General features: G+C 40.7%; 1 protein-coding gene across 8 annotated transcripts in view; it reads left to right on the forward strand.

Moving 5' to 3' along the window:
- The first annotated feature begins 2,325 nt into the window (after nt 1–2,325).
- ADD3 (adducin 3) overlaps nt 2,326–12,065 on the forward strand; it is a 143,933-nt gene continuing 134,193 nt past the window's right edge. For 2 of the 8 annotated variants that reach the window (XM_036898767.2, XM_036898768.2), the window contains exon 1: nt 2,326–2,825. The gene's annotated coding sequence lies outside the window, so the exon portion shown is untranslated. The other 6 variants (XM_036898773.2, XM_057506309.1, XM_036898770.2 and 3 more) reach the window with 6 other exon arrangements.

A 12,065-nucleotide genomic window follows, 5' to 3' on the forward strand; every position in this document is an offset into this window, starting at 1 on the left:
AATCAGGGATGCCTAAAGAGGTCTACAGAAAATAGATTGTTTCTCTTAGATCAAGACTGTGTTAGAAAAGGGAGGTTAGAGAATGGAGTCAGTTGTTTTAGACGATGCAAATTACAAACAAACAAAAACACTTTGTAATCAGTTTCGGGATATTTTGGAGGCTATTCATGCATTAATTTGTGTATTCATTTTTAAAAGTATCTATTAAGTGCCTTTATATAAGAGACTGTGTTCAGCACTTTGGGGAAGATACAAAGAAAAGCATTTAATTTGGGGGGGTTGCTTTGCATTATGCAGGTAATCGCCATTTTATTCATTGTCCATTAGCAACTAGTAGATGAAATACTTTCCTTGTAGAAGAGCAAAATAAACAAAAATAGATGAATCAACTGTGCAACTAATTTCCTTCAATTCTCTCCTTGTAGGGGACATTTAAAAAAAAAATCAAGGTGGTAAATTGTCCACCAAGGTACACAAATCACCAAGTTTGCTATGTCATCTGATATAACACAGACTTTAACTGTAATGTCCCCTTGAAACTAGGGAGAATGAACTTAGGTTAGTGCCAGGTTCCTTATCAGGAAAACTAGATCAGGATTTAAGGGAAAATGTTAGTATCTAGCCCAAAAAGCATCTTCCAAAAAGTATTTCTGAAGGCAAGAATTAAGTCTCTACAGTATTTTCCCCTGCCTGGCTCCAAAATGATCTTTTCTTCTTAGCAGGCATGCTTGAGGATGTAGTCAAAAGGGAAGAGAGACACCAACGAGTGTGGGGAAAATACTGGCAGAGTTGAAGGCCCTGTCATATGGGTGGAAGGTAAGGAAGAGCTTGTTAATGAGGGTTGTTTCCCTGGAGAACAGCTGGGTTTTTTGTTGTTTTTTTTTTAACAATTCCCTGGACGAATTTCTTTACTTCCTAGCAAAAACACTCCCAAACCTGAAGGCAAAATTTGTGCTAATAGTTACACGCATTGTGAGTACTTGTTTGATATATTTCTTCAGTTTACACTACATATACACAAGTAGAGTCATTGAGTCAAACTACCTCTATTTTGTTGTGACAGTTCCTGCTCAGCCCCCAGGATGGGCATGTGAAACAATGTGTATGTCCACACATGTTGTTTATTTGCCTTTAGTGTATGTGAAGAGTGGACTCAGTGAACTCCAGCTCTCTTCCTCTGTCCCCATTTTGCTTCTCTGGGTTTCATTTCCTCCACTTAAAAAATTACAGGGTTGGAGTGAGTGAGTGCTAAACTCTGTTCCAACTCTATCATCCAATGATGCTCCAGTTTTTAAATATGTTTTTGTTATGATGAAACATACATAGTGTACTCCAGTCCCTTGGTGTCCTTAGCAATATAGTAGGATCCTGCTTTAGGAAAATTGGTCAGAGTTGGGTATAAATTTGTAAGTCAGATAAAATCAAGTTTATTCACTTCAAAAAAGTGATTACTTGATTTGCAAAATAATCACCAACTAGTGGTAAATAAACTCAGGCTATATATTTAAAATAAAGATTTATTTTTAATCCAAGTTTTTAGGAAAAATAATTTAGAGTGAGTTACACTTGAATTACATAAAAAATATAAACGTATAAGTATCATAAAATCATAGTATTTTGGAATGCTAAAGGAGAATTTCAACCCAACATCCTCATTTTACAAAATAGAGAACTAAGCACCAAATACTGTTACTTACTAGCTCAATATCCCAAAGGTAGTTAACAAAGGCTGTGCAAAGAAAATCAACTGCAGAATACTTTCCATATTTTTCTCTATTCATGTTTTGAGGCCACACCTGTTCATTTACCAATGAACAACAACAACAAAAATCACAGATGGTCAGTGCTTAAAGCCAAGAATACTATTAAAAGTAAAATTAAAAGTGTAATTCAGGTTCCCAGGTTCCTCAGGTATGGGCACATCATGTGTTAATAGACTGCATAGTAGATTTAAAGGAAGTTAATCTACTTACAAGTTTCTTAATTTTTTGATCTTTGAATTGCCACTGAAACTGCATGTACTCCACTGTTATTTCAGAAATTATTTTGGATATATTTTTTATTTTCCTGTAACTAAATATTGTTGTTTTTTATAACATGAGTACACATTGAAACCTATCAGTAATATATTTTCTAATACGGATGTTCACTGAAATTCTTATAAATGTAGTAAGACTTAACTCTATTGCTCCTAGTCATGTAAAAGTTTTATTATTCTTTTTCATATTCTTGTTTTAAATACTAATAACCTTCGTTTATATAAAGTTTTATTTTATTATTCTTTTTCATGTTGTTTTAAATAATAACCTCCGTTTACATAGTTAACATTTTAGTGCAATGATCGGAAATTAAATATTAGCCTCAAATATTAAAGTCACATCGTTCATTTTTGCTACGAACCCCAAGGTCTGAAGTTAGCTGGGCTCTTTAATGCTTCTAGCATTTCATTGACTCACACTAAATCGGTCCCTCCATCACCCAGTTAATTTTAACCTTGACCTCCCACAGCTGTACTGCCTTTAACTCAGTCCAAAAAAACTCCCTGCTTCCACCCTTTCTGCTGCTCATGAAGCAAGAGGAAGAGGAAAACAAAACTCATTCCTTTAAGAAAGATTCCACCTCTTCTCTTATAAGCAAGCGCCTCACGGTAACTGTGGAGTCTCTACTAAGGCACACACTACTACTCAGCACTGGGAGAAGCTGCCGCCGCCGCCGGTCTGAGGCTGCAGTGGGTTTCTGTGCAGCACTGCAGAATCCACACCTACAGAACAGAAGACACACACGTCTGCTACCGTGCACACAAGAAAGCCTTGGATCCTCAGCGGGTAAGCAGGTCTTTATCCATTTTGTCCAGAGACTGTGGGAAAGGGAATGATCATGGAAAAGATTGCTCATCAGACATGCTTAAAATGGATTGTCAATTTGTCTCCCTGGGTTTGGGGGTTGGGGGGAGCAGTCTAGATTTGTAACTAGCAAATGCTCTGTATAGTGGAGATTATTGTTTGATATGTGCCCTTAACGTACTTTTTTTTTCTGCTCTTCATAAAAAGACTAACCTTGATTCATGAAAAGCTTTTCATTTTTGGATTTTTAAATGCAAGGAAACATCCAACCACTCCCAATCTCTCTCTCAAACACTGCAGATATTTTTAAATGTCAAATAAAATGACAGGCTGAGCATTTTCCAAATATTTTCTCCCCAAAGCCGGGAAGCTTTCCCCACTATCCTTAGGGGTATTTAAAAATCACAGGCATGGTTGGATTTTGAGCAAATGGGAGATGGTGGTAGGCTTAAATTTTCTGTAGCTTTAGTTCGGTGGAGAGAGAAAATAAAGATAAATAAATCACAGTTTATGCCAAGACAAGATTCACTTTCCACACTTCCTATGTGGGAAGAGGAAACTACATTTTAATTAGCACATTTTTAGGGAAGAGGGAGGGGAGGAGGATGAGGGGGATGGCGTGAAGTATTTGAGGGGGAAGAGAAGAGTGCAGAGGAGGAAGGAAATGAAGTGGACTGTCGCCAGTGCTTTGGAAACGAAGGGAGATAAGGGTGGGGAATGAAGTTTGCTGTATTTGTTAGGGTGGGGTTGACTCAAGGGACCATGAATAACCAGAATGGCGCTCGGAAGGGTTTGCTTGTGAGTGGATTCGTGCCGGTGGAGGACACGTGTGGGGGAGGGATGTGCAAGTCGTGGGTGGCAGAGAATGGTGTGCATTGCTGGGAGGTCTATTCCGAGAATAGGTTGGGGTGAGAAACGTGTCTGGGTGGCGCGGGTGGGAGGACCGGTATCACCTGTGGATGCATCCACTTTCCCGCAATTGCGTGTTGCAAAGTTTACCTGCCCCCGGATTCATTTTGAAGGCAAGTGATACCTCCACTTTTCAATTCCAAGAAGTCAGCTCTCATAAGGCCAGGGGCCAAAGTGGGGGTGGAGACCCTCGACGGGTCCCAGCGGACGATTGAGAGGGCCCCTCCCCTGCGCCTCCGTGGAGGTGAGCAGAGGGAAGAGGCGCCCCAACAGGCAAGAGTGCAGAGAAGAAAATCCAGGCCCCTCCTATGGGGGGCGTGCGGAGGTTGATTCTCAGCAGTGGCTCCCCCTGAAGACCCAGCAGCCGGGGTAGGAGCGGCAGGCTGACCAGAGGCGACGGAGCACCCATGAGAGGAGACGGGCTCGCCCAGGTTAGGGCGAGCCGGATTTCCGAGGCTCCCTTCCTCCCCTTCCTAGTCCAGTTTCCGTCGGGGTCGTTTCCCCCTTCAGCCTTCAGGGGACGCCGCAGATCGGAGGTGCATTGCTGGAGGAAGACGATGAAGAGGTGCCAGGCAGCCGCCCAGCGCCAGACCTTCCCAGAGGCCCGGCCACAAGGCCCATGGGGCCGCAGATCCGCAGACTCGGCCATTGCCGGCGAGGAAGGGGCTGTCGGGGGCAGAGCCAAGACTCTCCCAGAGGCGCGAGGGGCCGTGAGAGGCGGGGCTTAATGGAGGCGGGGCCAGGAGCTTCCTGTGATTCCGAGGGGCGGGGTCAGGATGCTCCAGGCCCTAAGGGGCGGGACCAGGGGCGCTAGGTCTGCAGGGGAGGGCCTTAGGGGGCGGAGTCGAGGGCATTTCGGGGCGTGACCAGGGGACGCTCAGGGGGTTCTCCGCCAGTTCCGCCAGAGCGCCAGCCGCCCGGCGGTAACGGTCGCCAGAGCCAGGGGCCGGGAGGGGTAGAAAGGGGTTTAAATTATATTTTAAAGAGCAGCGAATCTAGAGGCATTGCGTTCCAGGTGCCGCCGCTTCCTGCTGCACGGGGCTCGGCGCCCGGGTCCCTCCCGCCTCACGCCCCCTCCTCTCCCGAGCGGTGGGGCGCTTAAGAGGCGGCTGCGGCGGGTCCAGCGGCGGCTGCAACCCGGCGGCCGCTGAGGAGGAGGGCGAAGCACAAAGCCGGTTGCGCGCGGCGAGGTAATCCCGAGCGGAGAAAAGTCGCCCTAGTCCCGCCCCTCCTCCCAGCGGGGGCGACGGGCTGGGCTGCGGGGGCTCTTCCCGGGGTCGCGCGGCCGTCAGCGCGGCCGAGGGGACTTCCTATTGGCAGCCCCTGCGGCCTCAGGTGAACTCTCCCCGCGAGGGGCCGCAATACGATCCCTGGGCCGGTCTGAGGGGAGTGGACCTGCGGGGCGGTTCTCGGGGCGCTTCGGGCTGGGTCCGACCCTCTCGGGCGTCCTCTGGCTTCCCCAGGAGGGAAGTAGTTTTAAAAATCAAGAGTTAGGTGAAGCTTCGGTGGCCCGGGGACCTGAAGGTCTGAAGGTGCGCTCCAGGAGGGTGGGAGGTTCCCGCGCTTGGAAAAGGTGGAGGTAAGGGAGGAAGTGTTGGTTTGTTTTGTTTTCCTCATTTAAAAGAACTTCTGTTATTACTTGAAAGTGTTCGTCCACCCTTTTCCTGTAATCCGCGACCCTATCCCCCCAACACCGACACCACCCCCCCTACAAACGCATATACGTTAGAGATTGCGTTTCCTGCCCGGGGTGACAAGCAGAGTTGGCACCACTTTTTCTTTGCTGGTGTTTGGGGCACGTCAGCCTCTTTGAAGGTATGCTGTTAAAGTTGAGGCAAGACCATAGAGACCGGTAGAATAAGCTAGGCCTCTATTAAAATGGCAAGAATGGCCTCAGGTGAACTTTTTTGTTGCAGAAATTTAATTCCAAGTAGGTGCCCGTTTAAAATGGGAGTGTAGTAAAACCACTGATTTCCTTGGCACATGTGCTGTTGCATTTGACCTACTAGACGTGGTGTGGAGAGAAAAAGAATTTAACTCAATTAAGAGGCTTTGCGTGGAAATGATACGCAAATTAGGTGGAGTTGATAAGATTCTGGAGGTTGGAACCAGCTGCAGAAACGTGTGTGCACGTTTGTGTTAAATTATACATTTTATGTTTAGCAGTTTGAAATGGTTGCTTTTCTTGGAATGGGAGTGCGTCTGCATCATGCCGAGTACATCCTAATTTTGCCTTTAGAAGACTTTTAATGAGGGTGTTGTTAAAGAGTAAAACAAGACTACAGCATAATTCGTCTTTTTTAAATTAAGATGCTTGACTATTAAAACATTGTGTAATTAAGGTACAGGACTGACATGTATAGGGTTAAATTACTGTTGGAGTTTACGTATGAAGTTTTTATATCTAAATTTCAATTACATTATAATTTCCTTGTATCTCTTCTTCCTTTGCTTAAAACGAGCAGGTTAAGTTTGCAGAGAGGGATCCAGAAAAAAAATGCCCACTTTTGCTACCATTAACCCTTCATCTTTCCAAAGAGTTCAGTCTGCTAACTCTTAAAATTGACCTCATGTGCTGGCGTGACCTCAAGTGCTGGCATGTTGGTAATGGTTGCTTTTAAAGTAAGTGATGTATCTATTTTGAATGTTAAAAACAGTTTAAGAGTTCTTGAGATAGTGAATGCCTCATAACCAACTATCTTGCAGCTTTTTACATGTATGATATCAGGGAATATTTGTTCAACTTTTGACATAGGACATAGGTGATCATATGACAACTGGGAAATACTTATTTTGCATGATAAAAGGATTTTATTTTCTGAATGTAAGTTTTACACCCTGAAAATCAATGAAAAATTATATTGTATGCTTTGCTATTTCTAATCCCTTTTTTTCAGTAATGTTATATAGGGATGAACGTGAATTCTGTTCAGTGATGTTTCAAGTGTGGATTTTGTCTTTGTAAAACCATAATGTCTTTAGAAACTAAGAAGACAAAGGATTAGTGTCAGTCTACCTCCTACACCAGTCCTAAAACCTAGATACAGGGTGGGGCTCAACTTCTGAGGTTGTGAGGTTTCCTGAAGTAGGTGTATAATGTGTGAGTGTTTTTGTCATACCCAAGCCTATACAGGCTGTTAGCTGTTTAATCTCTTCTATCTCATAGCAGTTGGTTAGATGTGCCTGGTGGCACTTATGCATGTCAGGGTTTAGGAAGCATTTCTGTTGACGGAAGAAGTCACATAAAAGCATAGAAACCCAACTCTGAACAAATTGAGTTTGTACAATGTTTGGGAATGATAATAACAGAACCGAATTGTATGTATTTAGAATAGTCTGGTGCTCAGTAAGTGCATTATGTACTAGCATCTCAGTACATAAAATGACACTTTTTTGAAGGTGGTTATGTCCTGCTGCCCAGCAAATAAAGACTCAGCAAATACTTGTAACAACCAACATTTATTTGCTCTACCATCTGTGCCAGCACAGAGTTTTATATGATTTAATTGACTTAATCCTCACGACAACCCAATGACTAAACAGAGACATAAGTTAAATATTTGGCCCAAGGCATACCGTTACTCAGTAACAAAAGCTGGTTCTGAACCTGGAGTATGGCTGGAGAGTGAGCCCACAGTAGTGGGCCCTGCTGCTGTTGTGTGTGTGAGACACTGGCAGAAATAGTTGAAAATCAGTGAAGGTCTTAGTAGCCCCAAGACTGCAGGTGTACATGTGGCATGTTTTTAGCCACACCCTCCTGTATTAATACTACCAACAGGTTATGTTTTAATCTGAATGGCAGTGTTAATTTGCATTAACTAGAATCACCTTTTGAATTTGGAAGAGAATTCTCTTTTGATTCATGTGACATGTTTGGCTAAGAAGTTAGATTTTGGGCTAGAATATGTTATCTTTTTGATTGCTAAAGAGGTAAAAGTGTTTTTGTTTTTTTAAGCTTGCCAGGTATGTAGTAGGGCTCCAGCTGGCCCAGTGGACACTAAGGCCCCTTGGAGAGTTTCTGGTTTGCAGTAAATCAATAGGCCTGATCTTCTGATTATCAAAACCATATCAACCTGAGATGGATTTTAACTTAAATTTGTTCTAAATTCCAACTGAGTTGCCTCCTAAAATTAGCCTTAAGTGAAAAGATGTAACTTATGGGTTATACTTTGTTGTTCCATTCCTCAAGGAACTCTGTGTTGCTGAGTCACCAGTGTAGTTGATAGGTCAGCAAATTAATTAAACCCAAATTAGGAGATGCTTTAAGTAATGTTTAGATTTATTGTAGAAAGCTGATATGTCTGTCCTTTGTGGACAATTTAGTGAAATGTAATGTTAGGAAAAATATTTAAAAGCAAGTACATAGCAAATTAAGAAAGCTCAAGTTGTATCGAAGACACAGGTTACTAATCTCTCACACTAAAACACTAATTTGGGGACTGTAATTTTTGGTGCTGTTTCAAATCCCTTTGGAAATATTAAATATGTGAAGTTTGCATAAAAAAATTTTAAATGACTAATCAAGAGTGCAGTTCTTCCTTTTAAACATAGACACCCTATTTGAAATTAATTGAGCAGTTGTAGACTGTGATGTCATTTGAGATTCATGCCCTGATATTTTCTTTCATGCCTTCTAGGTTAATGCTTTATCATTTGATCTTGGGGTCCATGCCAGTATTATTTATAGATGAGATTGTTATGAGGTCTTTCAAGTTCTGTCAGTGATCAAATAAATTCTCTTGGCCAGAAGCCAAGACAATCTCAGATTTTTACTCTAATGGATTGTATATATTCAGAATCCTCTTTAAATCACACAGGTTAGAAGTCTGTCATTGTCTATGGCTTGAAAGAAAAGTCTGCTCTCCTTATATTTTATATAGTAATTAAATGAATTTAATTCATTTTTTTTTTCTTCTCACAGTAACTAGTTATGGACAAATGTGTAACCATACTACTTGAAGGATACTCATCCTTTCAGGCAAAATTAAAAGTTATTCACCCAGCATTCATGTAGTAAATATTTGAGTACCAACAATGTGCATAGAACAACTTTAAATGAAAATTAACTGAAAGTGTGTGTAAGGCAGAAAGTTGGTGGACTCTATTTATCTCATGTGTATTTTAATAATGATTTTTTAAATATCTGGACAAGTCTCACAGTTCAAAATTAAGTTAATTGCACAGTTGGAAACATTTAAATGTTAAGAAAGTACTGTTTAACTTACCCTAAAGCCCTAGGTGATAACATAGATAATGAGAATTAGAGTTTCTTGTTTCCTTAGGCTTTTTTTTGTTGGGTATCTTTGAAAAGCTGCATTAATATTCTCTTTCAAGTTTCTAGGACATTACTTACTACACTGAGGAGCAATTAATGAAGTATCCCAGAAACCTTAAAGAATGAATGTGGCTTTCATTGTTGTCTAGTATAACCCAAAAAGTAGTAGCACGGTCACCAAAAGGTATCAAGTGAGTGAAGCCCATCTTTGATATTAAGAGGCTTATCATTCTTATAAATTTCCTTCGTAGGAAACTTTCTTTCTTAATCTATACACTAGTTTTAACTGTGCCAAAGCTGAACTGTTATTGTAAAAGATATATAGGCTTTGACATGTAGTTATATCTTTATAATGAGTTTAGATCTAAATTGAGCTTTTACCTAATGTCAGACTGATTCCCACTGCCACCATATATTTTACTTGTTTTTAAAAGTTGGCTTTAGTTAAAGCATAATTGAAAATGGTAAGAGTCCCTGATATAAGATGAACTTTGAAACCTCTGTTTCAAATTGCCGGAAACTGGGCCTGAGGATACTGGTATATAGGCAGTACATTAACTAGCATTTAAGATCGCTATGTCCTCAAACAAGGCTACAGTTTGAACCTTAGGTTATGAAACTCTTTTTCTGCCGTAGGCATACATGATTTCCATAGCATATAAATTAACCATAGCCAGCCAGGCAGGGGTTTTTAAGAAACTTAAGGGTAATAACAACATAATATTCTCAAAACCAATGTCTCAAGAAGTATACCATCTATCTATATTAATAAAACAATAAAAAAAGTGGTCACAATGTGCATATGGCAAGTAGACATCATGGCAAGTAATGGATTAAGCAAGATGAAAACTTCAACTAACATACATGAAATTGTTACTTTACTCTTTGTGCAAGCTCTTATACCCCTTTAAATTCTTGTAGTTTATTACTTCCCCATCCCCCACCAAAGAAGTGCTCACCTCTTTGGCTGGAAGAGGAAAGGACATTGCAGGTGTGACTTCTGGAACCTGTTTAATTCAGTTCCCATGTCTGATGTTGGTTGCTTTCTAGGGGAGCTGGAATTTTAACAATGTAGAAAGCAATCAAGTTGGAGAAGTGCTGAGTTTTTCAGTATCTTGGGGACTTGATGTATGCCTGTAGTTTACCACCATCAGCAGTGTTTCTGTGACGTTCTTCCACAATGGCTCAACTCGTCCTGTGCATGGACAGCATTTCCTTTTTCCTTTTCCATGCAGTATTCTCATCCTGTCATCTTCTGACTTCCTGGAATGACCAAATGCCATAGCAAAAAGATGGGTTTACTCAGTATCCTCGTGGAGACAATAATTAGGCTTACTTGGTATGTTTAAAGTAGTATTATTTGGGGATCAAGTCCTCCTCAGGGACTCTTTAAGACTACTTTTAATCCTTCAGAAATTGGAACCAGCAACTGTTAGCTGCACTGTCACTTCTAATGTCATTTGTCTTATAAGTACATAAAAAGATTCTGTAAGGTCAACCTTTTCAGTATCTAAGGAAGTGATTAGGGAAGGGTGATGGTCAGAGCTCAAGTGGAGTTGTGAATTGGCTTAAGTGCGTAGGGTGAGAGCCACAGGTGAGTCGAAGGGGGAAAAGAGACTGACACTGAAGGTGATATATTGGTCTTACTCCTTATCCCCACTCCCAACTTTTCAAAAAAAACTAAAACAGTGTTCCTCTTACTTTGCCTTTCCTCCTGTGACTTTTATTGACAGAACTGAATTTTATGTCCCCTAGAGAAAGGTAAAATTTTTAAGGTATTCCTATCCAAATGTGGAAAAGTTTGACTTTCAATTGGAGGTTACAATAAAAGGAATTTCTTTCCATCTATACCGTAACCGTCTGCTTTTTAAATTTCAGAGAAGATCTCTGAAACAAGCGTGAGACACCTTACTCATTACATAATGGTTGGGAGCCATTATGTATTAAATATTAAAGTACATACCATTAATGAATCAGAAATCTATACTGCTTTAAATGCATCTTTTTCTAAACTAGATCTACAGTAATTTTGTATTACGGTGTTTAAGTGGATTTCAAAAATCATTTTCAACCAAAAAATGTTGAAAGTAATATAGCTTTCATTGGTTTTAGTACATGTTGATAATGACAGTATCATAGTTCCTTAAACACTTTAATATTAAAAACCCAAATGAAGTATTTGATAGACAAGGATGTGGTTACTGGCCACTGAAAAGCTATCAATTCTACAGCAGAATGTAATAGGAAAGGAACATTTTATGCTTGAATAAGAACAGGGTATCTGCCTGGCTTATAAAAGGCTCTGAGAAGCTGATTACTTGGTAATCACTTGAGTTAGGTGATTTTATATTATGTTTGATGTTTTATAATCTGAACTTCCCTGGACTCATTGAAGTGCCTGGCTGGACCATCAGCTTTTGATGAATGCATTTCTGGAGGAATTGTGACTATTAGTTAAGTGCTTTGAAGAGAGAAGCCTGCTTTGAATCCCACCTGAATGTCATGGAACATGTTTCTTCCTGCTTCTATCATTTGGGCTCAAAGGAAAGAGTGCCATCTACTGAATGGCCAGCATCAAGTTGCGCAACCCCAAGTTTTCTTTACTAAACTTTCAGCTGGCTAGTGAGAAACCAGACTCAGCTTCATTGAGGGATTTGACAGGATCTTAGTACCCAATGGAATTGTTGTTGCCTAATTTTAATTATGCTTCCCATCAGGAGGTCTAAGCACATGATGAAGAATTCATTTGTTGGAATGCATGGGAAAGGAGAAACTTTAAGTAAAGTTGTTGAGACTTTTTATTAAAAAATAGTCTAGGTGGTGAAATGATTAAATTAAAAGTGATAAAGTTATTTTAATGAGGCATGTTTCATTAGTACTTCTGGTTATTGATGGATGCTGCAGACAACAGTGATGTTTAAAATCTGTAGGGTTTAAAATCACCAAATCATTTGCTGAACTGAAGGTAAGGGTGTTAAGAGTACTTGAATACTTTGATCTTTTTTTTTCTCTTGTCCTTTTACTTTCTCTCAGTTTCT

The sequence above is a fragment of the Manis pentadactyla genome, chromosome 8, assembly GCF_030020395.1.
Source record: "Manis pentadactyla isolate mManPen7 chromosome 8, mManPen7.hap1, whole genome shotgun sequence".
In the NCBI taxonomy this organism is placed as follows: domain Eukaryota; kingdom Metazoa; phylum Chordata; class Mammalia; order Pholidota; family Manidae; genus Manis; species Manis pentadactyla.